Below are 26,235 nucleotides of genomic sequence, written 5' to 3'. Positions count from 1 at the left end.
CTATGTGGAATCAGAGCAAATCCTACCATAAATCCAAGTTGAAGAATCAGAGCAAATAATGGAGAGCCTCTGGTCAAATTGAATCCAGAGTGTGAGGTCAAGCAGCCAGAGCCAAGAAATGTTATGTGAGGATATCTGAAAATATATGCATAAAACCGAAAGAAGAGTCTGTAGGAATGACCCAAGAACAAATAAATTCTTCTGAATTCTTGCTGGGCCCATCTCTCCACATCAGGGAGCTTTAGTCAAGTTCCGAAGAACCTGGAATCTTCACACATCTCATTTCCATTGGCTTGCATGTGATTTTTCTAATTTCCCCTGGATCTGCCTCCTGTCTCACTTGAAAGAAAATATACTGAAAAATTGAATCTAGTGTCCTAATGTTTATCCTGCTCACTTGGCAACCAGTCTGCTAGGACCTCAAATGCTGCTCTTGATAAGGATTCCAAGTGAAAGATTGATCACCCAAATTATTTCCAAGATCATTAGCATCTTAACATTGCTCAGAACAAGTACTAATTGTACTTGATAGGCTTCCTTTTTAATTGTCCTCAGTGGCTACTGAAAGCTTGCACAACTCTGGTAGCCTTGCCCTGGCTACCCTCTCTCACTAGATAACTGTTTGTATCTCATTTGACCAAAAAAGTAAAATAAAACTGGCTCTCAAGCCTACCCGAAGCCCTTCAACTTTAAGCCTCCAAATTTATATCTGCAAAGGTCTTATCTTTTTTAATCTCTAAAGAGTGACTTGTGTCTTCTCTAAAACTGATCCTTCTGCCTGGGCATCGAATTCATAACTGCCTTTTTCCTCAGAGAACTTGTTCCAGCAAATAACCCCATTCTTTCCTACATCTTTGACTCCTCAATCTCCATTTCTCTTTTCTCCTGGCATATAAGTATGGTGAAGTATCACTCATATGCTTTTTAAAGACCTCCTTCTTCCACTCTTTGTTTTTCTCTTTTAGCCAAGCTTCCAACTTTTTTATTGTTCCCACTATCTTCTCTTTCATTCACCTGATATCAGTTGAACATAATCTGGATTATTTTCTCATTAATCACTGAAACGATTCTTTATGAGTATCAGTAGATGTCCAATCTAACATCTGCTTTTAAGCCTTAATCTGACATGATTCCTCTCTGGTATTTGACACTCCTTTCTTTTAGAAACATGGTTTCCATGGTTCTATTTTCTCATTTGTTTCCAACATTTCTGGCTGTTCCTTATCTCTAATTTCGGGTCCTTTTCCTCCACTTTCCTCTAGATTTTGGAATTATCTCGAAGTTCTCTCTTTGGTTTCCTTCCTTCTCCTTTCCTTCTTGCAGTGTACTTAATCATCTTTTCCAGTCTTTTGACCTCAGTAACAACATGGTAGCCAATGCTTCTTAAAATTTGATCTGTATTTCTGTTCTCTCTTCTGAGCTCCAGAAAGATGTACCTGATTACCTACCGGATATGACCATTTGGGCATTGTACCCATATTTCAAAACCAATAAACCATGTTCTAAAGTTTGAGGTGTTTCTTATATGGGAACAATGAGGTGAGGAACAGTGAAGAATTGTGAGAATATGAACATTCCTAGGCCCAAATTAGAAGTTACAGAATATAGATTTGAATTTGTGATGGCTTGATCTTTGTCTTAAATACATCAAATATAATCTTATATAAAATAAGAAAAATCAATTACAAACCGATTGAGTGCATGTTTTTACAACACTTATTCATTGATTAAAACAAAATGTCAATGCAACGTCAAAAAGTGACTGGTTTACATGATGTGTGAACCCTGTGGGGAATATAAAGGAAGCACTTATTTTCCATTCCTCATATTTCCACAGAAGAAAGAGAAGGTATACTGAACTCTCAGGAGAGGAAAATATGATATAAAGTTTCTTTGTGTCCCTCAACAACAAAGCCTCATGTCTGGAAGAAGAACTAATTTGATCACTGAATTATGGAAAAGAACTGAGCATGATGATCTCTAGAGATCTCTCTCTTCTTGTCTTTTTCTCCCTCTCCTTCCCTCTCTTCCTGTCTCCCTTCTTCTCTTCCTCCCTTTTACTTGCATCTGCCTGCTTGCAGAAAGGGCAACATCTAATCTAGATTGTTTCTCTGAACTTCTGGGAGATATATTTTATTTAGGAAAATTATTAGGAGGCATAATCATTGGAGGAATTTCCCCAGTTCCAGGGCATAGTGTTAATTAAACTGATATTTTGACTCCATTTTTTATTTCTTTATGTCTATCTGTTTTTTTTTTTTTAAGTTTGGCAAGGGAATAGTAATGTGTTGGCACTTTGGAAGTGAATAAACAACACCCCGATCCCAGAAATAAAATGTGATAAATATATTCATAAACTTGTGGCCTCAGAAGTTTAAGATGCATTTTCATTTATATCTCTTATTAAAACATAAAAATTGTTTTTAAATTTTTGATTGTCTAAAAGGAATAACCATCTAAATTCATTTATATGGTCTTGGTAGAAATTTTATTATGTTTTATGCATTTATTATATACTTACATGCTAATAAAGTATAAAAAGCCAAAATATCTAACATTGTCCTGTGTAAGAAATAATACTATCAGTTCTTGAAATATTTTGAAAATAAACTTCTTTGATGTAACAAAAATGAAAGCGGTAGAAAAAACATTCTATGTTGATAGATTGAAAGACTTAATATTTTTAAGTGGACAATACTTGAAACAATCTATAGATTTAATGCAATAACTATCAAAATTTCAATGGCCTTTTCTGCAGAAATAGAAAAGCTGGTCTTAAAATTTTTATGGAATTTTAAGAAACCCCCCAAAACCTAAATAGTCTTGAACAGAGTTGGTGAACTCCCACTTTGCTTTTTCAAAACTTACAACAAAGCCTTTAGCAATCAAAAGTGTGATAATGCTATAAGGCTAGACATATAGATCAATGGAATAGAATTGAGAATCTAGAAATCAGCCCATTTATCTTTGGCCAATTCATGTTTAACTTTTGACCAGGGTTCCAAAAGCATTCAATAGTGAAAGAATAGTGTATTCCACAAATGATGCTGAGACAAGTGGGTATCCATACTTAAAAAAATAAAGTTGAGCCCTTACCTCAAAATGGATATGAGACATAAATATAAAAGCTAAAACTATAAAAGTCTTAGAAAAAAACTTAGGGGGAAATATTCATAACCTCGTATTCAGCAATTGTTTCTTAGATATGACACAAAAAGTAGAAGCAACAAAATAAAAAATAGATTGTACTTTATCAAATTAAAACTTTTGTGCATCAATTGTACTTTATCAAATTAAAACTTTCGTGCATCAAGGGAGTGAAAAGACTACCTATAGAATGAGAGAAAATATTTTCAAATCATATATCCAAAAAATGTCTACTATCCAGATTGTATAAAGAACTCTGACAACTCAATAACAAAAAGACAAACAACTGAAGGGAAAAAATGAGCAGAATACTTTAATAGACATTTCTCCAAAGAAGATATACAAATGGCTAACAAGGACATGAAAAGATGTTCAACATAGTTATTAGAGAAATGCAAATCAAAACCACAGGAGAGGCCACTTCACTCTTGCTGGGATGACTAGACTAAAAAAAAAAAGAAAAAAAATAATCAGTGTTGGTTAGGATGTGGAGAAATTGAAATCCTCATATATTTTTGGTGGAATATAAAATTGTGCATCTGCTGTGAAAAACAGTTTGGCAGTTCCTCAAAAAGTTAAACAGAATTACCTTATGATTAAACGGTTTCACTCCTAGGTTATACCCCAAATCATTAAATACGGGTGTTCAAACAAGTTCTACATAAATGTTCATAGCAGCACTATTTATAATTACCAAAAGTGGAAACAACCCAAAAGTCCATTAGCAACGAAAGGATAAACAAAATTTGATATATTACTCAGCCATAAAAAGAATGAGTTTCTGATATATCTACATTGAAAAACCTTGAAAACAGTATGGTAACTGAAAGAAGCCAGACACAAGAGGCCACATGTTATATCATTCCATTTACGTGAAATATCCAGAATAGGCAAATTGGTGGAGACAGAGAGATTAGTGCTTGCCAGGGACTGGGGGTAGGAGGCATGGAAGTGACTGCTTCACAGATACGGGGCTTCCTTTCAGAATAAAAAATGTGAAATGAATAGGAATGATGGTTTCACAACATTGTGAATTTTTTGATGTCTCTGAATTTATCCTTTAAAATGGTTAAGATGGTAAATGTTATGTTATGTGTGTTTTACCACAATAAAAATTTTAATGTGAATGAAAGGGATTTGGTGAGTCATAAGATCAGACAGGCAGGTAAATTTTTTAGCTGGTTAAGGAAATACAATGAAAAGATGCCTAACTCTAATTAGGTAACAATGAACGCTTCTACACTGTGGTTTCTGCTGTGCTATAAGATACTAGTTGCTTTACAAATAGCTCTGGAAACAGACGGAGGACAAGGAATAGAGAATAATAGAAATGTATTCAAGGGTTATATCTTGCAATGACAGAAAACTACATTACTATATAAAAATATGAATTTTGGGACTCTCTTTGAAGTGCTCATTTAGCTAGCTATTGTTTCAATATTTAGGCTGTAGTATTAAAATGAAGCCTTTTGTCATTTCCTAGGACCGGTATTGTATATGTGTGCTTTGAAGAAGAAGGGGGCAAGAACTATTGGGCACAATATGTAATCTTTAAAATATAGATTTATAAGCAAAAATACTTTGTATATATGAAAGAAGTCCTCTATGAAACGAATTTTTAACTCCTTGCAAATGAAAGCTAAAATGCTTTATTCTTTGTAAAACACATTGAGAAAATATTTGTTTCTGACTGACCATTGATTAATGCCTTCACAACATACTATTTTTAGGGAAAGCACCATTTTTAATGAACACAGATTGAGTTAAGGTTAATCAGACTTCATTGGTTTGGCTTAACCTCATATCCAATTCTGCTCTTTTAGATTTCTGTAAGGGCAGACTCTTAAGCAGTAACTCCATCTTGCAAACTCACAATATGTCACATCCCAGTGACTGGAATGAATGGAGTTTTTGGGAAGCATTCCACTCTCTCAAAAATGTCTTCAATATTTCCATTTCTACTTAGTAGGCATAAGGCCTTATGTTTTCACATAGAAGTAAGCAATGTTCACCTGTTTAGATACCACTTATGAAACAGGTGGAAGGCAAAGGCTGTTTATGGTATTTGACTGATATAAGCATCAGTATCTTAATCATAGATATCAGGTGAACCTCGTGCAGGTATTAATATTTAATAACATGAAATAGATGATAAAATAGAATATGCTCATATTGCATATGATGTTATGTATATTAAATATTCCATATGTGTTTTATGAAGTAGAAAAAAAAGATCTGGTGCCTCTATTTTTGGGCAAAGGGAAGGATTAGTCCAGTAATGGTCATATCACTTGTTTTAATCAATGAAATTTGAGTGGACATAAATTGCTCTAGCAAATGAAATGATGTGAACATCGAAATGGAAATATTTGAGAAACAGTGAGGGATTCTTCATCAGCCTTCCCACTACCATGGCCATCGGAAAAATTTCAGCCAGTGGAGCCTCCATCATTGTGAGTTCTTGAGTGAGGACAACATGGAACTAAGCCTCCCTGAACCAAAATAAACACGTTGCATAAGTGTGTTTTCAATGAGTTAGACTCTGGAATTGTTTGTTACAGTAACATAGCCCATCTTATAACAATACAGCATATTATAGACTTAGGCTAAGCAGTATGCTTAATACAATATGTAATATATGTAGCATACATGTATTTATAAACGTACATGAAATGTCAAACTATGACATAAAATATAAACATATCCCTATCATGTTATTTTGATGATAATTTCCTTCTCTCCAAGAAATTAGTGTAACCCTGTACTGGATTTGAGATGTATTTGCTCTAGTTCTTGTCTGAATCCTCATTGTATCATCAAGTTCGAGACAGTCCATGGCTCCGTTTCTGCATATCAGACTCTTCCATACTGGTCAACATTAGACATATTATTTCTTGGTGTAAAAGCTGACATATGAATTACAGATTTTTCTCATTTCTTAGAAATTTTAGAAATTTAGATCATAAATTACATCTTTAACATTCTTTTTAAATTACCCTAGATGTTTTCTGTTTTTAATTACCAATTTTTTTAGAAATTGAAAAACCCTGGAAATACGACCTTGCCTGTGTTTGTAAAAGTCAAAGAATGCTTCAAGTGGCCTTTTTACTGTCTCCTAAGGGTTTTGTCATGTTCTCGCAATTTTTGTTGAAAATTTCATCATCACAGAATGTTGCAGTTTTTCTTCATGGAAGCATCATGGTGGTAATTATATATTTACGTGTGCAATCATTTAAAAAAATATCTTTTTCAAGTATTAGGCTGTTAGCTCTATGAGCATCTGTTTAGTTTAATACTTTGTCACCTGAAGCCAGTACCAGGCTTGCCGCATAATAGGTTTTCAGTAAATATTTATTGGTAAATGTCTGAAAGACATTTCTGAAGTTGATTTCTTCTTTTCTGGGCTTTATTTGTTTGTTTTTTTCCCTCCTCCCAAGACCACTTCTGTTTACATGAGACTTTGATGAAAATCTATGGGAGAAATCAAAGCATGGTTAGTTTAAGAGCTATATATTTTTTTCTTCCACTCTACCTGACTTCATCTGGTACATAATAGGAACATAATTAAAGCATGCATGTGATTCTGAACACAAAGCACATAAAACCATTTAAATCACTTGGTTTTTTAACTTTTTTATGATTGTGATTTATAGTGGTAATGATGAAATTGGGTGTCAGGAGGGAGTGTTGGATTTGTACTTAGAAAGTGAAACAGATGTTAAAGCCTTCATTTTAAATGATGTTTTCATTATAATAGTCCTCATTGCTCACTGATCACTTTCTATTTCACGTATTGAAATGCTCACCGAAAATATCTGGGTCTCTAGATAACACCCACCGTACGAAGGCTTCACTGCAGTAGAGCACTGAGAAATTTTGGATTCATTACTCTTATAAATGGAGACCCCAAAAGACCCCATGCGTAAAGTCACAGAAACAGAAACAAATTAAACTATTCTTTTTTTTCTTTTTCTTTTTGGCTCCAAAATTCTGGGTGTATAATCATAATCATGTTTACACACTGAATGTTTTATTCTGTTTTATAGAATTTACCTAGCTTATTATCTTGACCAAAATCCATTTTTTCCCCCAGCTGATCAAAGGAGGGAAGAAAGGAAACCTGTATCCCAAATCAACCTAACACCGTTCAAAGATAAACACTGCTAGGGTAAACAAGTATATCTCAGCACTCTGGGTTTGGTGGTGAAAAACACCATTTGTGCTCTCCCTATGGTGTCCTTTAATCAGAGGATGGGTCACAGAGGTTGCTCTGATGGAGGCTACGAGGCTTGATGTAAGAGGTCTTTGCTGACACTGACACATGGGCAGTAGAAGGAATGTAACACTGTTGATTTTAGTTCAGTTAGGATTAACAGGAGAATGGTGTCATTAAATAGGAAAGGTTATAAAAATAGTAAGGAATATCAGAAATCGCTTTAGGCCTATTGATCTTTTCCTCTGCATCCTTCATGCTGCCCCCATCCCCACCTTGAATGTGGGGCAGTGCACACGTCTGGCTGAAGTCAGAAAAACCTTGAATTATTGCTAGTATGTCTAAATGGGGAGATCTGAGAACAAATAGATGCCTGGCTTACCATCTAGAATGAATCATGAGGGCAGGCACTATGTCTACTCTGTTTGTCACTACTTCTGCAGTGTCTAACACAGTAAATGGTATACGGCAGGGGCTCCAATGTTCATTAGTTATTATCACACCATCTAACATGCCAGCAATGTTACTCAATGATAATAATTGTTTGCTATTGTAATTGTGAGCATCAAGTCAGGTAGACCCAGACTTTAGGCTCATTCAAAACACTTAAAATCTCTAGATCCAGATCTCAGCTGCCTGGTGAATCTGCAGACAAACTTCTTTTGCCTTGAGGAGGAAACACTTTTCTATCTAGTTTCACTAATGGAAATGATTGTCCACATCTGAATGAGCCAGTCTGTTCCTTCTTCACAAGGAATGCCGCTCTTAGGAAGGAATAAACATCAGCTAGTGAACAAATGGAACTGCATATGAGAAAGGAAAATCAGGTAATGAATTACAGAGATGCATTGAACAAATCTGCTTTGATGTGACATTGAGGTGCTGGTGTCAATAAGATGCTGGTCAACCCCGTTTGATAAAGCACATGGAAAGACAAATTTAACTTTCTAGTTTAAGAGCCTGCATAAACGTGTCATGCACACACACAGGCCTCTTTGATCCGTTAATGGACTCCCTACTAAAACACATTTTCAACCCCAAGTGGTTGTTAGTCAAGTTTTTCACCTTTTTCTTTACATTCCTTCACAATACCCCTTGACTTCATGAAATCACTCTACATTCTACTTTAAAGAGAGGTGTATGTTTATTAACCCGGTTGTGCATAGAAGAAGAATAAAAAGCTTTTAAATGGAGCATTGCAAATTTACAGAGACTACATATCATTGTATAGAAGACTGATTGTGTACAAGAACAGGCCTGTAAAATCCCATTTGTTTAAAGGCAGGTGCTCTCGATTATAGAAATTTCTCCAGTTCTGTGTCTCTCCTTAGGGATGAGTGCTCTTGTTCTCGGGAGGAGACACTCCAAGTGACATATCCATTTTTAATTAATCAGCACTTAAGGTTTTTAGATAATGAGGCCTTCGTTATATTTCTGTTAATGAACTTGAAGGATAAATGTCTAGTCTATAGGTGACTCAATGCTATAAACAAAATATTACATGAAGCCAACCTTGAACCTGAGAACATATCAAGGCTTCTTCAAAGTAGGGTTCCTATCCTGCTCTCCCCAAGCATTATCACCGTCACTTTGTATTTAGATGTTCTAATTGTAATGTGAGAGCAGAGAATAAGAGTAAAAGACCCAACAGGGCATGGTGATTGTTAGAGCATGGTAAAGCCCGAGGTCCTGGCTTCTAAAACCCTGCCTTTGGATTGTCAGGGTGCAGGTCCAAAGAGGGAAACAGTGACTTGTTATTGGGTTCCGAGGAAAAATGTCATCTTAAATATATATCATCTAGAAAGAAAAAGTAAAATTAAGAGTTATTTATTATTCATGAATTATTTTTTGCTCCTTTTATCCCTACACTCTCATTTGAATTTTTGAATAATCATGACGATCAGATCTGGACAGGCAGTGTCATTTTTGCATGAGACAATCTGGTGTCTGTCTTGTTCATGTCACCTGGTAGATCAGTGCCTCTTAGTATAAAACGCCTGTGCTGCTGTGCAAAGTATAAGAGTACGTCAGCTGGGCATCTGCAGATGATGGCTCCAGGTGTTAGCCCATGAAAACTGCTGAAAGTCAATGCAAATGTCAAAGCTCTAGACATTGAGTTGCAAAAGCCATGCGGGCAAGGTCATGTTTTTGGTACTTGTAGCAGGAACCGAAGAGAACTTCTGAAAGCACTGCCTACATTGTCCCAGAGGGAGAGTTGGCAAAAGTTTGCTCCACTGCAGAAAAATATTCAACACACATAAAATGTCCACTGTTCCCCCAGGCAAAAAAAAAATAGAATTTAAAGTATATGTCTGAAGGAAAACAAAAACTGCCTCTTGAATGTCTGCACATGGCAGGTAAATGAGTCTTTTCTAAGCCAAGGCCCCTTTGTCTCTTGGCAACTCAGCATTTATTTCTTCATGCTCAGCGACATGAAATTTCCCCCTTCCAAAATTCAAGCCATCTGGGCTATTAGCAACATAATCAATCCTAGCTAATAAATCACCTCACCCAATGTTCTTGACAACACAAATTCTGTAGTATGTTAAAACATTATAATAAATGACAACATGGTATGATCTATGAGGCCTCTTAGCACTATCCACTTCACCCAGCTGGGAAAATTACAGCCTTCAAAATCTTAATTTTGAGCACTTATGTTTGCTGAGCAGACATCTAAAAATGTGTCAATTTCGTGGGATTTTAAAACCACTTACCCATGGAAGAAGCCCTTGGCTTTTCTTGACAGAAGACATTGTGATCAAAACGTCTTCTTAATGCTTTCTGTGGCCAAGCAATAAAAGAGCTAATGAAAATCAACAATTTGGATGCTGGTTAATAATGCAAATTGGTTTCTTATAGTACCAAGTAAAATGTAATTTTGGCATGGCTTATTTTACATATAGCTCTATTTCTTGGGGTTATGTTTTTACAAATGAGACACACTGTTCTTTGCTGTGAGAATATATAGTGATTTGCAAATATTAAGCCATTAATATCTTCAGTCTCCTCAGGGCCAGCAAGTTGGAAGCATTCTATTTCAAAAACTCAGAGCCAATGTACTAGGACCATGCACAACATTCCCCACAGTGGCTGCCATGATAAAGTACCTTGTGCAGAATTGTACTCAATGACTCATTATGAATCTTCTTGATTGTTTTTTCCACCAGGTAACATTTCTTGAGAATCCAACTAACTTATATAATAAAAATAATGTGTGGTGATTCCAAACACCAGAAATGATATCCTAAGTACACTTATAAAAAGCCCTCAGGAGACTTGTAGATTAACTCTCATCAGTAATAGAGAAGAGATGAAATATTTAGAGGGAGATATAAATAGGTACCTGTAAGCCATCACTAGGCACATAATATTGTAGATGGCTTGAAAATTTGTTTTAGTCCATCTCTGGCTTTTTCCCTGCTGTAGTGACAGTTAGACTGCGAATTATACTGTACAGTTTTGCTGCATCAAGAAAACATTATTCACAAAAGGGCTAAAGTCCAAGTAGTGTGCAAGACACTGAAATAACGAATTACTTAGGAAAAGAATTTCAAAAATATAAAGTATAGACAGGTGGTAGAGCTGAGAGGAAGATGTGCTCTTATGCAAGGCTAGCAGGTATTTACATACTAAAATCAAAGTAGTTTATGTCATATATTATTTATTATCTACTATCTACACACACTTAGGGTCATCTACAAATAAAGCCATTCTGACAGTCCAGAGCACTAAAATTCAGTGCGTCAACCTAGAGGATTTTTTTCTTGAGCGACACACTAACTTTTAAAATATCTTCAAAGGATGTTTCTCAAAATAGCCTGGCCTGATTCACTCCATCATCCTTCATCACTTGTCAATCAATAAGTCATCCAATCAATCAATCAATCAATCCATCAAAACTAGGTATTCTCATAAACAACCATTCTAGAGCTTTCTCATTTCATCAACCAGTGAAATTTAGCGGGAGGGAAATAGGAATTGACATGTACTTGCAAACATTTTATTTTCCAAACAAGAACTTAAATAACAGAAACTATCAGTACCATATGCTATCACAGTGTTTAAAAAGAGATATTATATTTTAACATCAAAAAGAAATAAAAATATCTTTTAGAACAAAGTATAGCTCTTTTCATAAATAAAGAGCTAGAACCTTCCTCATATATATGTATATCCATACACACAGAATTACAAACATACATGCATACATATATGTAATTGTCCTTTTATTTTATTAATTTAAACTACAAATTATTCTTTATTTTATCAACATTTGGTAGATTTTGGGCAAAGAGGGAGGCCTTAGCATAACTCCAAACTGGAATAGTCTTTTATATGATCATTGGCAGATAATCTTAGTAATATGAAGAATTTCCAGTCATAATTTAATTCTAAAACATTAGCTGAAAGAGAATCTTGGATTTTGATGTAGACATCAATTATTAATTTACTGCCTTTTAGCTCCAAACCTGCCCATCTACCCTTCGTGATGCTGATGCTGAGTCTCTGCAAACGGCATTTCTGATTTGCCAGTTTGCTTAGTCAATAGAGGATGATAAGGGAAGACTGCAAGCCTACAGAAGAAGAAGAAGAAGAAGAAGAAGAAGAAGAAGAAGAAGAAGAAGAAGAAGACAAACTGTTGCCTTCTTATTGATTCTTTCATGAGTTTAAAGCCTGTTTGCTGCCTGCCTGCCTGCCAGAATATCAGCCCTAGCAATGCATCTTCACTGGGAAGTGGTAGCACCTTTTAGTGGAATCCAGTGGATAGTTTCTCCAACATTTGTAAAACCCACTTGTTCATACCCTGCAAAGATCTCAGCACTAGCCAACTAGTGCCCTTTCTTCAAAGGTCTAGGTCCCAGCTCATGAAACAATGCTTTCAAGTTTCCAGATTTTATCAATCGAATCTTTTCTTTTTGTTCCCTTGGCCCTAAGGATGGAAGTTGCTTCCTGCAGTTGCTACCTCAATGATAATTTAGAGCAGGGTTTGGCAAATGAGTAATTTTATTTGTTAACTTGACTGGGCTAAGGGATGCCCAGATAGCTGGTAAAACATTATTTGTTGGTGTATTAGGAAAGTGCTTCCAGAAGAGATTAGCATTTGGATCAGTGGACTGAATAAAGAAGATCTGTTCTCACCAATGTGAATGTCATCCAAACCATTTAGGGCCCAAATAAAGCAAAAAGATAGAGGAAGGGCAAATTCTCTCTCCTTGAACTAGATCGTCCAATTTCTCCTGCCCTTGAAAATCTGAGCTCCTGGTTCTTGAACCTTCAGACTGCAGGACTTATACCAGTGTTCCCCCTGGTTCTCAGGCCTTTGGACTCAGATTGAATTACACTTCTGCCTTTCCTGGGTCTCCAGCTTGCAGACAGCAGATCATGAGACTTCTTGGCCTTTATAATCTCATGTTTCAATTTCCATAATAAATTCCAGATCTACATATATCCTATTGGTTCTGTTTATCTGGGGGAATGCTGACTAACACAGCAAACTACAGCTTGTAGGCTGAATCTTCCCTGCTGTCCGTGTTTTTGTAAATAAAGACTTATTGGAACACACTCAGGCCCACTTCTTATGTCTGAGGTCGCTGTTTTCTTGCTTCCACTGTAGAACTGAGTAGCATGATGGCTCACAAAACTAAAAGTATTTCTATCTGGCCCTTTGCAGAAAAAATTTCCTGATCTCTAACTAAGAGTTCTCTTTTTACCCTTTCAGTTACCTAGTTAAAAACTTCATTTCTGGTTAACTGTGTTTAAAAATATTAAATTCTCTTTTCAAATAACCAGGGGAAGCTTCTGTTTTCACACTGATATAACGTGAAAGATTCACAAATTAACAAAAAATTGACAAATAAGAGAACTGCAAAACACACACTGCAAAAGCGAAAACAAAGAAAACAATCATAGATCGAAGGACCTCCCTAAAGAGTCAGCAAATCAACCAGACCCTGGAATTGCCACATTCCCAAGGCTAAAGAAAACAAAATGAAACAAAAAGTTTTACACCAGGGAAAAATGATAAATGGTCAAGAGGAAATTTTTAATTGCATAGACTAAAATCAGGTCAACCTGCAGCAAGAATATTTATGAACAAATATCATTGCCATGGAGACAGATACCAAGAACAGATCAAAATTATACCTTTGAACCTAAACTATATCTCAGGGAAAGAAAGATAACTATCAGTCTATTTGGCAATTTCCTTCACTCCGCTCTAATAATTTTCAATAGATCATGTGACATTTGGAAAGGTGGGCTCAAATGATCTCTTCATACAGTTCTACATTCCTTTCTTGGAGTGGCACTTGTTTCGGTTATAAAAAAGTACAAAGCTATGTAAGGATGAGAAAAGAAGTATAAGTATCTACTCATTTTTATTCCATCTTTTGACAGGAAGCCGTTAATGATATAACTAGTGGGAATAGAATTGCAGCATGATATTCCATTAGGTAACTTATTTTTGGCTGCTTGTTAAGAATTGTTGCCTAACGCACTATTGTAAGGACAAAAATCACAGTTTTCATACCTGGTACATAAGAAATGCTTTCCTGGCTTTCAAATATAAGTCACTACAGAGAAATCACAGTTTTGACTACCATCTCTGGAGATTTTGTTAGCAACATTTCTTTTCATTGGAAATCACTTTTGTAAGACATTAAAACTTTATAATATTTGTGGCCTCTAAATCTTAGAAGACATGAGCTAGCTAGCCTACAGATATTTTCCACCAGAATTGGTAGATGAGTCTTTTATATTTTATTATATTCACATACACACACACACACACACAGAGACACTTCTTAACTGAAAATTATTCCTCCTTACTCTGATGTTTCTTAATACATGCTTAATGTAAATTGGCAACTGCTTTGTATTTGAAACTTGCCAGAGCCTTCGATTATGAAAAAATATACATGTATGATAAGAATCTGCAGTAGAAAAAAAAGTAACAATTGGAGGAAGCTTTGAACATGCCCTTGCAGACAATTGAAAAATATCTAATTTAATGATAGTAAAGCTGAGCTTCCTGCGATAACCCAGAGAAAGTATTTTTTATGGTATCCTTTCTGCACCAAGGCTGTCTCTATATGAGGGGTTGGCACACAATGGTTGGTGGGCCAAATCTGGCCCTCTGCCTGTAAATAAAGTTTTATTTGAGCACAGCCAGGCTCATTTGTTTACATACTATCTATGCTGCTGTCACACTACCATGGCAGATTTCAAATGCTAAAATATTTACTCCCTTACCCTTTGCAGAAAAAGTTTGCAGAACCCTGCTCTATGTAAATCAAGTATTTTTAATTATACTATTTGACCTCTAAATTTTATACTCCCTTCTCTCACTAGTCTTCAAAGAACCAAAAATAGGAACATATAAATGTATGTCATTCCAAGTCTCAACATTTCTGCAATGAATGCATTCCCTTTCATTCCGTTTCTGATCTTCCTCTCTTGCCGCCTGTCTGGACATCTAAGCATCCTCATTCCCTCCCTCTCCGTCACCACCCACACTCCTTGAGGAACAAGTCTTCTCCATTAAAACTGACACAACTTCCATTCCTTTTCTAGACGATTGAAATAACCTCCAATACAGACTACTTCCATTCTTTGCCTTCTTCAATCCATTCCCCTCATTATAAATAGAGCAATCTTGCCAGAATGCAAATTGAATGTGTCACTTTCTTTATGCAACCCCTTTATTGCTTTTCATCATCTCTAAGAGTACTTCTTAACCTTGTGATCATAGAACATTGGTATGAGGAGAGCTGCTGTATGACAGTTTTACACACACACACACACACATATGAACACACACACTCACACACACCCCTAACTGAAATAAAAGAACTGGATTTTGAGGTTAGTTGTGTTTTGATGAATAAGACAGGATAGGTTATTGTTCTGCATTCTTTTATGGGATATCAGTCAGGTGTAGCCACAAGAGGAGACACAGGAGAGGCTCAGGAAAACAAAGTTTATTATCCTCATCAGTCCTAAAAACAGGAGACATGACACTCCTCACAGACACTAGGGGAGGTCTCACTGTGGTCAAGGGACAGAAAGCAGGAGTTAGAAAGGTCCAGGTGAGAGCCTTTATTGGGGTTTTGGAGAGAAAGACGAGGCAGGGCAGGGTGAACATCTTAGGACTGGCTAGTTTAAATAATTTTGGTGGGCTCTATGCTACGGGTTGGTCCCTGGTTGCCTGGTGCCTGGCACTGGGATGATTGAGGCAGGGGAATATTATCTCCTGGAGCATACTGACCAGAAATATGACTCTGGATTGGTTAGTTTGCATTATCAAACATAAGCTCCTGGCTGAGTCCTGTGCTGTCTCTAAGGACTGGCTGGCTCAGGGAAAGCAGTCGCTCCCAACCCAGAACAAAATTTAAGTATCAAAACATCATAATATAGAGAAAATAAAAATATAAACATTACAATTATCCTTCTATTTACCTTTTCTCCTTGAGATTTTGACACATTTTTCTAAAGAAAGAGAGAATGGGATAAAGTTGGAGGAAGTTCACCTGGAATTATGCATGAATCTGGATACATCCACAGAAGAGTGGAACATGTGGAAACATAATGTTTTTATGAGAATTGGTGATCTGCAGAAGAAGGCATAGAGTCTGAGACTGTAATGATCTGACACCCATGACAACCTTCTCCATGGAATCTCCCATCAATTCATCGCAGGGTCCTTCTGCCTGTGATGATTTATGGTGGTTCCTTGCTGTCTCTTAGACTTTACCACTCTCTACTTGGCCTGCTGCTTCCTCTGCCTGCGATGCTCTTCCTCAGCTTGATGGATTCCTATTTATCCTTCAAGATTGGGCTTGGATAACTCCTATTCAAGGGAAGCCTTTTCTGATATCTCCAGACAGAGTTATACACATCCTTCCCTGTTCTCACCAAATACCCTGTAGACCCCCAGACCCTTCCCTTATAACCCGTGCGCACAATATTTGATTACCATACTGTCTTCCACCTAGAGGACCTCAACTGTTTTTTTTTTTTCCTTCTTCTTTACATTTATAGTGCCTGGGACTCCACCTGTCATCTAGTGGGTGCCAAATAATTACTTGCTGAATGACTGAATCTCTTTTTGCTATTTCAACAAGTCAGAGAAAACATCGATGTTTAACTCTGCTATATCTTCTCCTCCCAAACAGTAACACAGGGAAGAAGCTTCACTCACAGCCAAGAATCACGAGTCGAATTCTATGTCTTTCAAAACATTGAGCGATGAAGAACCTTACTTTAAATAAATAAATTCCCAAATGATGTCATTTGATCCTTCAGTAGGAGAAGTGTTTGGGGGTAGCAGCTTTTCTAGTATTATTTGTATTCAACCATGTCCTATGGCAACTGAGAAGTCTCTGTTCCCTATTCTTTATGGATAGAGTGACAAATTGAGGAAGATTACTGGAGAATCTATAAGGTTACACAGCCTCATTTATATGAACTCTGAAGAAACAGCAGATGTCAGATATAAGCAGAAAGGTTTTTCAAGAATAGTTTGGGAGGCTGTCTGAAATAAAGCACAATGCCTCATTCTTTTTAATCCTGCACCCACGAGGTGCTGAAAACATAGTGTTTAAAAAGCATATAGCCAGTCTCAAGCCAGTATTTTGAACCTGTAGGATTTTTAATATTTAACAAGAGGTTTTGTCTCTATGTGTAGTGGTTAAATCAATCAATTAATAGTGAAAATTTCACACAACCAGCTTCCACACATCTTTATTTTTTTTCAAACTGGATCGACTAGCTATATTATTCTCATGAAATCATAGGGTTTAATGAGAACTTATGACCTAGTAACAATGAAATAGCAGGTTTTCACCTTGTAGTTACTGTCTAAAACAAGAAATTGAGGGAGTCCATTATGGGAGCAGTTTAAGAATTTTGCCATGAGTTTATTGAGTCTGATCATGAATTGTGAGTGAGAAATTGGTTTTGGGGTTTGCAACAATGGAAATAATTAAACTTGATCAGTGACAAGAAACCAGTGAAACTGGCAACTTTAATGGGGCTATTTTGCCCTCAAAAGTTTTCCTGAAAACATAGGGTAATGCCATTAGTGCTGAATTTGCCCACCTGTAACAAAAATCGTTTCCTTAGGGCAGAGTAGACGTGAATGGAAACCACATTGTGATGAAGAAAGAGTCTGAGGGATTTATGTGTGTGGTTTGGCTTGAAAGTGGGTGGCAGAGGTAAAGAAAAAAAAATTAATGACCTTTCCAGGGCTCTTTTTCTCCCCTCTAATTCTATGGAAAGAGCTGTGTTCCATAAAACTGGAGTGATAAAATAAGGGCTAAAGGAAACTATAACAGGGATTATTATTTATATGTTTTCATAGACATGGACAATGAATGTGAGATACAGTGGCATGATTTTCACTGGAATAATATGTACCACTTATATGTGTGTATGTATTGAAAGTTGGATGGAGAAGACTAGGGTAAAGAAAGTCAAATTATAGGAGTAATTGCCAAAATCCAATAGTTGGAAAACATACAAATAAGTAAACCTTATTTATTTTATGTAGGTTACACTGAGTCCAGACTTCACCACTACACAAAATATTCATGTGACAAGACTGCTCCTGTACCCTTTAAATTTACACCAAAAAAAGAGAGAAATGTTTGCTTAGTGCTTACTGTATTTCTGACATTGTTCTAACAACTTTATGAATATAAACTCATTTAATTGTCCTAACTACCCTGTGTGGTAGGACTATGGTTATCCCCCTTTCACTGCAGCCCAAAGAGGTTAAGTAATTTGTATAGAGGCACACAGCTAGTAAGCTGTAAGGCTGGATTAAAACCTCTGTCTCCTCATGCCTTGCTCTTAACCCCACGGATAATGGACTTATCCAGAGTGAAAGTAGTGAGATATCCTGGGAATACACAGCATAAATTGTGCACAGTGTTGATATTAATTAAAGAAGCACTTGATTAATTTTTTATAGCACTAGAATATTTTCTGTAGCATTCCTGCCTTACTTACCTGCCATGCCATTCACCTTTGATTCTTCTCCAGGGTGAGGAAAATAAAAAAAATAAAATAAAAAAAAGGATAAGAGAAGCACTAGGAAAGTGATCCAGACAATTTGGTGAGTTACTTTTTGATTGAGATATTACTTGTGAATTCAGTGGCTCTACTAATAGAGATGAAAAGGCTAGTGGTTTTTCACCGATTTTCTTTTTTAATTTTATCTTAAGTTCCTGGGTACATGTGCAGGATGTGCAGGTTTGTTACATAGGTAAATGTGTGCCACGGTGATTTGCTGCATGTATCAAACCATCACCCAGGTATTAAGCCCAGCATGCATTAGCTATTTTTCCTGATGCTCTCCCTTCCTCCACGCCCCCTGACAGGCCCCAGTGTGTGATGCTCCCCTCTCTGTGCCTATGTGTTCACATTGTTCCGCTCCCACTTATAAGTGAGAACATGCGGTGTTTGATTTTCTGTTCCTGTGTTAGTTTGCTGAAGATAATGACTTCCAGCTCCTTCCATGTTTCTGCAAAGGATATGATCACATTCCTTTTTACGGCTGCATTGTATTCCATGGTTTATATTTACCACATTTTCTTTAGCCAGTCTATCAGTGATGGGCATTCAGGTTAGTTCCATATCTTTGTTATTGTGAATAGGGCTGCAATTAATGTATGCGTGCATGTATCTTTATAAGAGAATGATTCATATTCCTTTGGGTATATACCCAGTAATGGGATTGCTGGGTCAAATGGTATTTCTGCTTCTAGATCTTTAAGGAATCACTACATTGTCTTCCACAATGGTTGAACTAATTTACATTCCCCAAAAGAGTGTAAAAGTGCTCCCCTTTCTCTGCATCCTTGCCAGCATCTGTTGTTTCTTGAATTTTTAATCATTGCCATTCTAGCCGGCGTGAGATGGTATCTCTTTGTTGTTTTGACTTGCATTGCTTTAATGATCAGTCAGGTTGTGCTTTTTAAAAATACATTTGTTGGACGCATGAAAATGTCTTCTTTTGAGAAGTGTATATCCATGTCCTTTGGCCACTTTTTAATGGGGTTGTTTTGTTCTTATGACGTTTCTTGTAGACTTTGGATATTAGATCTTTGTCAGATGGATAGATTGCAAAACTTTTCTCTCATTCTGTAGGTTGTCTGTTCACCTGATGATAGTTTCTTTTGCTGTGCAGAAGCTCCTTAGTTAAATTAGATCTTATTTGTCACTTTTTGCTTTTGTTGCAGTTGCTTTTGACATTTTCATCATGAAATTTTTGCCTGTGCCTATGTCCTGAATGGTATTGCCTAGATTTTCTTCTGGAGTTTTTATAGTTTTAGGTTGTACATTTAAGTCTGTAATACATCTTGAGTTAATTTTTGTATAAGGTGTAAGGAAGGCATCCAGTTTCAACTTTCTGCATATAGCTAGCTAGGTTTCCCAGCACCATTTATTAACTAGGGAATCCTTTTCCCGTTGCTTGTTTTTGTCAGGTTTGTTGAAGATCAAATGGTTATAGATGTGTGGTCTTATTTCTGAGTTCTCTCTTCTGTTCCATCGGTCTGTGTGTCTGTTTTTATACCAGTACCATGCTGTTTTGGTTACTGTAGCCTTACAGCATAGTTTGAAGTCCGGGACCTTGATGCTTCCAGCTTTGTTCTCTTTGCTTAGAATTTTCTTGGCTATACAGGCTCTTTTTTTGGTTCCATATGAAGTTTAAAATAGCTTTTTTCTAATTCTTTTTTTTTTCTTTTTGAGACAGAGTCTCGACTTATCACCCACGCTGGAGTGCAGTGGTGCTATCTTGGCTCACTGCAATATCCAACTCTCAGGTTCAAGCAATTCTCATGTGCTAGCCTCCTGAGTAGCTGGGGTTACAGGCATGCACCCCCACGCCTGGCCAATTTTGAGACATGGTTTTACCATGTTGGCCAAGCTGGTCTTGAACTCCTGACCTCAAGGGATCTACCTGCCTCGGCCTCCCAAACTGCTGGGATTATAGGCTCGAGCCACCACACCTGGCCAGTTTTTTCTAATTCTGTGAAGAATGTTAATGGTAGTTTAATTGGAGCAGCATTGAATCTATAAATTACTTTGGGCAGTATGGCCATTTTCACGATATTGATTTTTCCTATCCATGAGAATGAAATGTTTTTCCATTTGTTTGTGTCCTGTTGGATTTCCTTGAGCAGTGGTTTGTGGTTCTTTTTGAAGAGCGACTTCACTTCCCTTGTTAGCTTTAATTCCTAGGCATTCTATTCTTTTTGTAGCAATTGTGAATGGGAGTTCATTCATGATTTGGCTCTCTGCTTGTCTGTTGTTGGTGTATAGGAATGCTTGAGATTTGTGCACATTAATTTTGTATCCTGAGACTTTGCTGAAGTTGTTTGTCATCTTAAGAAACTTTTGGGCTGAGACAATGGGATTTTCTAAATATAGGATCATGTCATCTGTAGAGACAATTTGATTCCATCTCTTCCTATTTTAATGCCCTTTATTTCTTTATCTTGCCTGATTGCCCTAGCCAGAAATTCTAATACTATGTTGAATAGGAGTGGTGAAAGAGGGCATCGTTGTCTTGTGCCAGTTTTCAAGGGGAATGCTTCCAGCTTTTGCCCATTCAGTATGATATTGCCTGCGGGTTTGTCATAAATGGCTCTTATTATTTTGAGGTATGTTCCTTCATTACGTAGTTTATTGAGAGTTTTTAGCATGAAGGGATGTAGAATTTTATCGAAGGCTTTTTCTGCATCTATTGAGATAATTATGTGGCTTTTGTCTTTAGTTCTGTTTATGTGATGAGTTACATTTATTGATTTTCATATGTTGAACCAGTCATGCATCCTGGTGATGAAGCCGACTTGATCGGATAAGCTTTTTGATTTGCCGTGGGATCTGGTTTGCCAGTATTTTATTGAGAATTTTACATCGATGTTCATCAGGGATATTGGCCTGAAGTTTTCTTTCTTTCTTTCTTTTTTTAATTTTAAAATCCGGGGCACATGTGCAGGATGTGCAGTTTTATTACATAGGTAAAATGTGCCATGGTGATTTCTTCTATCACAAAGAAATGTTTCTTAAACTTTTTTTTGAGAAGCTATCTTAAACCCTAATCTAATTAAAGATCCTGAGAAATGAGAGATGATGTTTATCTTTTATCTGTGTCTGTATATGATTAAAGTGTTATGTGAGTATCCTAACTATTTCCAGGACTGCAAAATTTTCAGTTACATAGAGCAAGTGTAACTTCTTTCAAAGCCAATTGGAATTGATTGGGCATTTTCTTCATGTGAGGGAGAAATCTATGTGATTTCACCAGCATTCTCTCAGTCACTACCCAAATGATTTTACTCTCATCAAGATCAAAATATTATTACAAAAGAAGTTGTCTTTGTCAGCAACATAGACACTTCTTCGTGTCCTGCATCTTTTCTGATGCTTCATACATGAGTTTTATGAAATCAAACTCACTAATTTGACTTATGGTTGACTATACTCCAGGACCTTCTTTGATCTTAAAGGGAGATTGGCTCCTTTGTCTCAGATGGGTTTCCAGTGAGTCACTTTTGAGCCATTCTAGACTATAGAGTCACTTAGCTTTGTACTCAGCCACTTTGAGGGTTGGTGTCATTCTTAGTCTTTGTTCCTGTAGATACTTGAACTCTTAGATTAGCAACCTATTAAATACAGCATGTATGCAAAGCCACTAAAATATGTGGCAAAATAGCAAGCTTTGTGCAACACAACTCCTAGCTCCTATTGCAAAGCCAAAATTCTTTCTCAAGCTAAAATATAAGTACTTGGAAAAGGAAGATGCTTGCCTTGACAGAATTTCAGTAGGCAAAGTGTATCAGTGGAAATCTGTGTGTTCAAGTCTCTATTGAAGTAGATTTCTTCAAAGGTTGAGTAAAAGAACCAAACGTATATTCATCAAATTCATCATTGATCTATAATGCATGTCTTGCTTCCAGATATGTTTTCTGGCCCATAAGTGTAGTAACATGCTGAGTGATAATATTTAAGCTGTTTCCTGGGGTCAGACTAGTGCTCGTCTTCCATGCTTTCCTTATTTGTACAATAAGATATTTAGAAAGCATAAATATAACAAAGGTAGTCACCTACAATTCAGAGAAATTCACATTTTTAAAAATAGGTAAGATGCCCCAGAAGAGTTGTGCCTTCTATATTACTACTTCTTTGTAGCTCTCAAGGATTTAAGCAAAAGCATCTGAATATAAACCTTTCAGATCATTAAAGATATAGCTTTGAAACAATAGAAATTTCTAATGTTTCCAAATCACTCTCTCTCCTCCTACCCCCTCTCTGACAGCGTGACTAATCGTTTCCTTGCCACGTAGTAAAATTGGGAGGGAAAAGTAATCTGTAGAAGTGACAGATCTTAATTTCCATTTCTTCCACTTACTAGCTATATAAACTTAGGTAAACTTCTTAATCAGAAGCTTGGCATTCATATTTGTAAATTTGGTATGAAAATAATTTATTAGCAAGGATATTACAAGAAATAGATAACACATGTCTGATAATTCTACTATGTAAATTAGTGCATAGAAATGCAATAACTATTAATTTCTCTTTCTCTTTCAGTTATAAATGCCAAGTAGAAGCATTACTCTTTTAAAACAGTTGGGATCTGATGTAAATAACTTGCCCACTCTGAGTGGAACACCTGTCCTTTACTAGGACAAATTCAGGAGGTCCAAGGCCAGGAGCCAGCCCACCATCAGCTCTTTCCTTTTACCTTTCTTTCCTTGTCTTTGATCATTGGAGAATTGTGGTATTTCTCTTCAAAGGCAGGAAGTTTGTACATCTGCTACACTGTGTACTTGCTCTTTACTGGATTATGCAGAATTATCTAAATAAACAAGAACATACCAAGCACTTCCTCCCCATTAAATGCACAGCCAACTGAGTCAGACTACCATTTCTTTGTAGCTTGACACACCTACAGAAAGATCAAATACCAAACCACCTTCCAGCTGCAATTCCCTAAAAAGAACTGACTCTTAGGGTGAGGCCATTTTAGTGGTGTCTGAAAGAATTTGGTTGAGTCAAAACATTATCTAGGCTGGTAAAGGAATTAATGACAAAGAATGATGTGACACTTCACCAGTTCAGTTGTAAATATATGTATTTAGTATATGTATTAATATATATGTACTATATGTGTTAGTATTATATATTTTAGTCCACATAAGTTTTTGTGTGTAACATATTATATACATCATTATATATTAATATAGATTTTAAAGTACATATTTTATGTGTATCTATGTACACACACCCTTCTCTTTTTCAAGTAAAGTATATTCTGGTAAACTGAATAATAATACTTAAGAATATCTACTGTGGCAGCTGTGATTCATCAGTAAAATATCTGCCTAAACAATGTTTCCCTGTTTCAGAACATGTCAGATTTGATTCTATTTCCCTTAGCCTTTCTTCTTTCACTCTGTAGTCAAGTTCTCTTGATTCTGCCTCTGAAATGTATGTCATAATGGTAACCATCTTGGTCAAGGTCCTAGTTTCCAATCTAGAATATTGAAAGAGTCCTAGAAATATTTTGTATTTCCATTTTTGATTCTCCTCAGTCTATTCTCCAATTGTAAAATAATCTTTTCAAAAAACCCATCAGTTCGAGATAAGCAGGTTACAGGTAACTCAACCAGGTTAGGGAATTCTCCATCCCCCACCAGAAACATAGACCCTCCACAATCTCAACATGTCACATGCCCAAAGCAGAGTTGGGACAAAGTCAGGGACCAACCTGGCCTTTCCTCACCATCCAAGGGTGACCCTGTGGCATTACTGCCACATCCAGGAGAAGGTAGAATTTTCCCTTTGCCTTAGTAGTTCTCAGGAGTTGGTATGTAGTTAGGCCCTCTCTCATGTGGGCAGAAAAATTAGACAAACTTTTGGCAAGATATATTGCACTTTGGCCATTAGCTTCCTCATATGTCCTGGCAATGACAATCAGAAAAACAGCAGCAACCATGATGTTAGCACTTAGCAGGTCATTCTTAGTACTTAGATTCTGAGTGCTTAGATTCTTTAAAAATTTTTTTTTATTTTTAATTTTTGTCGGTACATAGTAGGTGTTGTAAAAAAATCATTTCTATTCTCAGTGCTTAGATTATTAGTGCTTCATTCTGTGTCATGGTTAGAGAAGCCTCTTTTGATTTTTTCACTTTTTTAAAATAACTTTATTGAAGTATGTTTTCCATATCACAAAATTCACCCATTTTAGATCTACAATTCAGTGATATTTAGTATCTCTACTAAGTGGTGCAGCAGTCACCACAGCAAGCTTTAGGACATTATCATCTCCCCACAAGATCCTCCATGCCCTTTCACAGTTAATTCTTCTTCCCATCCCAGCCATAGACAACCACTAATCTACTTACTGTTCTTTAAATTTGCTTTGTTTGTACACTTCATATGCATGTGGTCTCCCAGATTTGGCCTCCCTCATATTGTACTGTGGGATGAGCAGCAATTCATTCCTTCCACTGCTGAATGGCATTCCAGCATATGCATATACCACATTTTGTTTACCCATCACCAGTTATATCTCATTTTGTAAGTCTCTTTTTCTTGAAAAGTTTATCCCTTTCTTTGCCACATGCAACCTAAATTTTCATTAATGACAATAAGTTGGTGGATGAATTCTGCAACAGATATTAAAAGTAGCGCTTGACGGTTTTCCACTTAAGGAATATGTGACATAAAGAACTAAAATGACTAAATGAAAGACATTATCTTTTTGACTTTTCTCTACAAATATCAGGAAGGATCTCTGCTGCAGACTCTGATAAATGAGTGAACCCCTAAGTTCTTCCTACATGTACCTAGAATGGCTGGATATATGGCTTTGATCAGGCATGTACCTGTTATCCTTATTATGAGAGGAATGACTCACTGAAGGATGGGAAGCAGTGGGACTTATTTAACTCTTGTTTCTGCATATATTCAGGAAAGCTACAAATTTTGTGAGCCATTGTGAAATCAATACATGAAGCTGTGTAGCAGCCAAAATATCCCTGGCAAATGTCCATAGGAATAGGCAGAGGTGAAGGCTTCTGCTCAGAAATTCTTGCCACTTTTGTGTCACTGGCTTCATACTAGACTGGGATTCATTGTGGTCGAGGACAACAACAATTTGACAAATTGGGACAGGGCTCTATAAATGGCGGCCTTTTTCAACAAAGTCTAAACTAGTGGTGTTCATTTAAATTAGAGTATATTTCAAACTTCTGGATGAACTACTACTCAATGGAATTACCCAATGTCAATAATGATTCATGGTCTCACCCATCAGAAAACCTCTGTCCTTTGAAGCTTGAAGAACAACCAAAATAGTGATAGGTCAAAGAATAACTTCAAAGGCAGTGGTTATTCTAGCTAGGCCATGTTGAGATAGTTCCCAATATCTAGGTCGATCACTTAACAAACCTATGTTTGAAATAGCCAGTATCCTCTCTTAGTCAATATTTTCTGGTGACAAGAAATCCACTCAAAATACCGCCACTAGGGGAGGATATTATAATAATACAAAAGACATGGAAAATAATTATATATGGGGAGTCAACATGGGAACTTAATATGAGAAGACACTGAAACAACTACTTTTCTTCCATATTTCAGGACTAAATGTTTTGCTGCCTCTCTGTTCATTGGGGTTCTGATGCTTTCTCTCCACTACGCTTCTTTTGTCCTTCTCTCAATATACCAGTGGAAAGAGATATTGATCTGTGTGTCGAAAACAAAGCTCAAAGGCAAGAGCCAGGGGAAGGCAATTGAAGTGATAATCTGGGAGCAGTGTACACGGAGAAGAACCCTATGAACAAATGAGAACTGTC

At 36.6% G+C, this 26,235-nt stretch overlaps 1 long non-coding RNA gene across 1 annotated transcript in view; it reads right to left on the bottom strand.

The window, feature by feature from the left end:
• Window positions 1-3,563: 3,563 nt before the first annotated feature.
• Window positions 3,564-26,235, bottom strand: part of LOC134735750 (uncharacterized) — an 81,732-nt gene continuing 59,060 nt past the window's right edge. Inside the window, exons 2-3 of the long non-coding RNA XR_010119174.1 lie at window positions 10,078-10,166; window positions 3,564-3,592 (exon numbers count right to left, since the gene is read on the bottom strand). This is a non-coding gene — a long non-coding RNA (uncharacterized lncRNA). The remainder of the gene's footprint in view (window positions 3,593-10,077; window positions 10,167-26,235) is intronic.

The sequence above is a fragment of the Symphalangus syndactylus genome, chromosome 23 (genome assembly GCF_028878055.3).
Source record: "Symphalangus syndactylus isolate Jambi chromosome 23, NHGRI_mSymSyn1-v2.1_pri, whole genome shotgun sequence".
Classification (NCBI taxonomy): domain Eukaryota; kingdom Metazoa; phylum Chordata; class Mammalia; order Primates; family Hylobatidae; genus Symphalangus; species Symphalangus syndactylus.
This window is presented reverse-complemented; position numbering and strand designations above follow the sequence as displayed.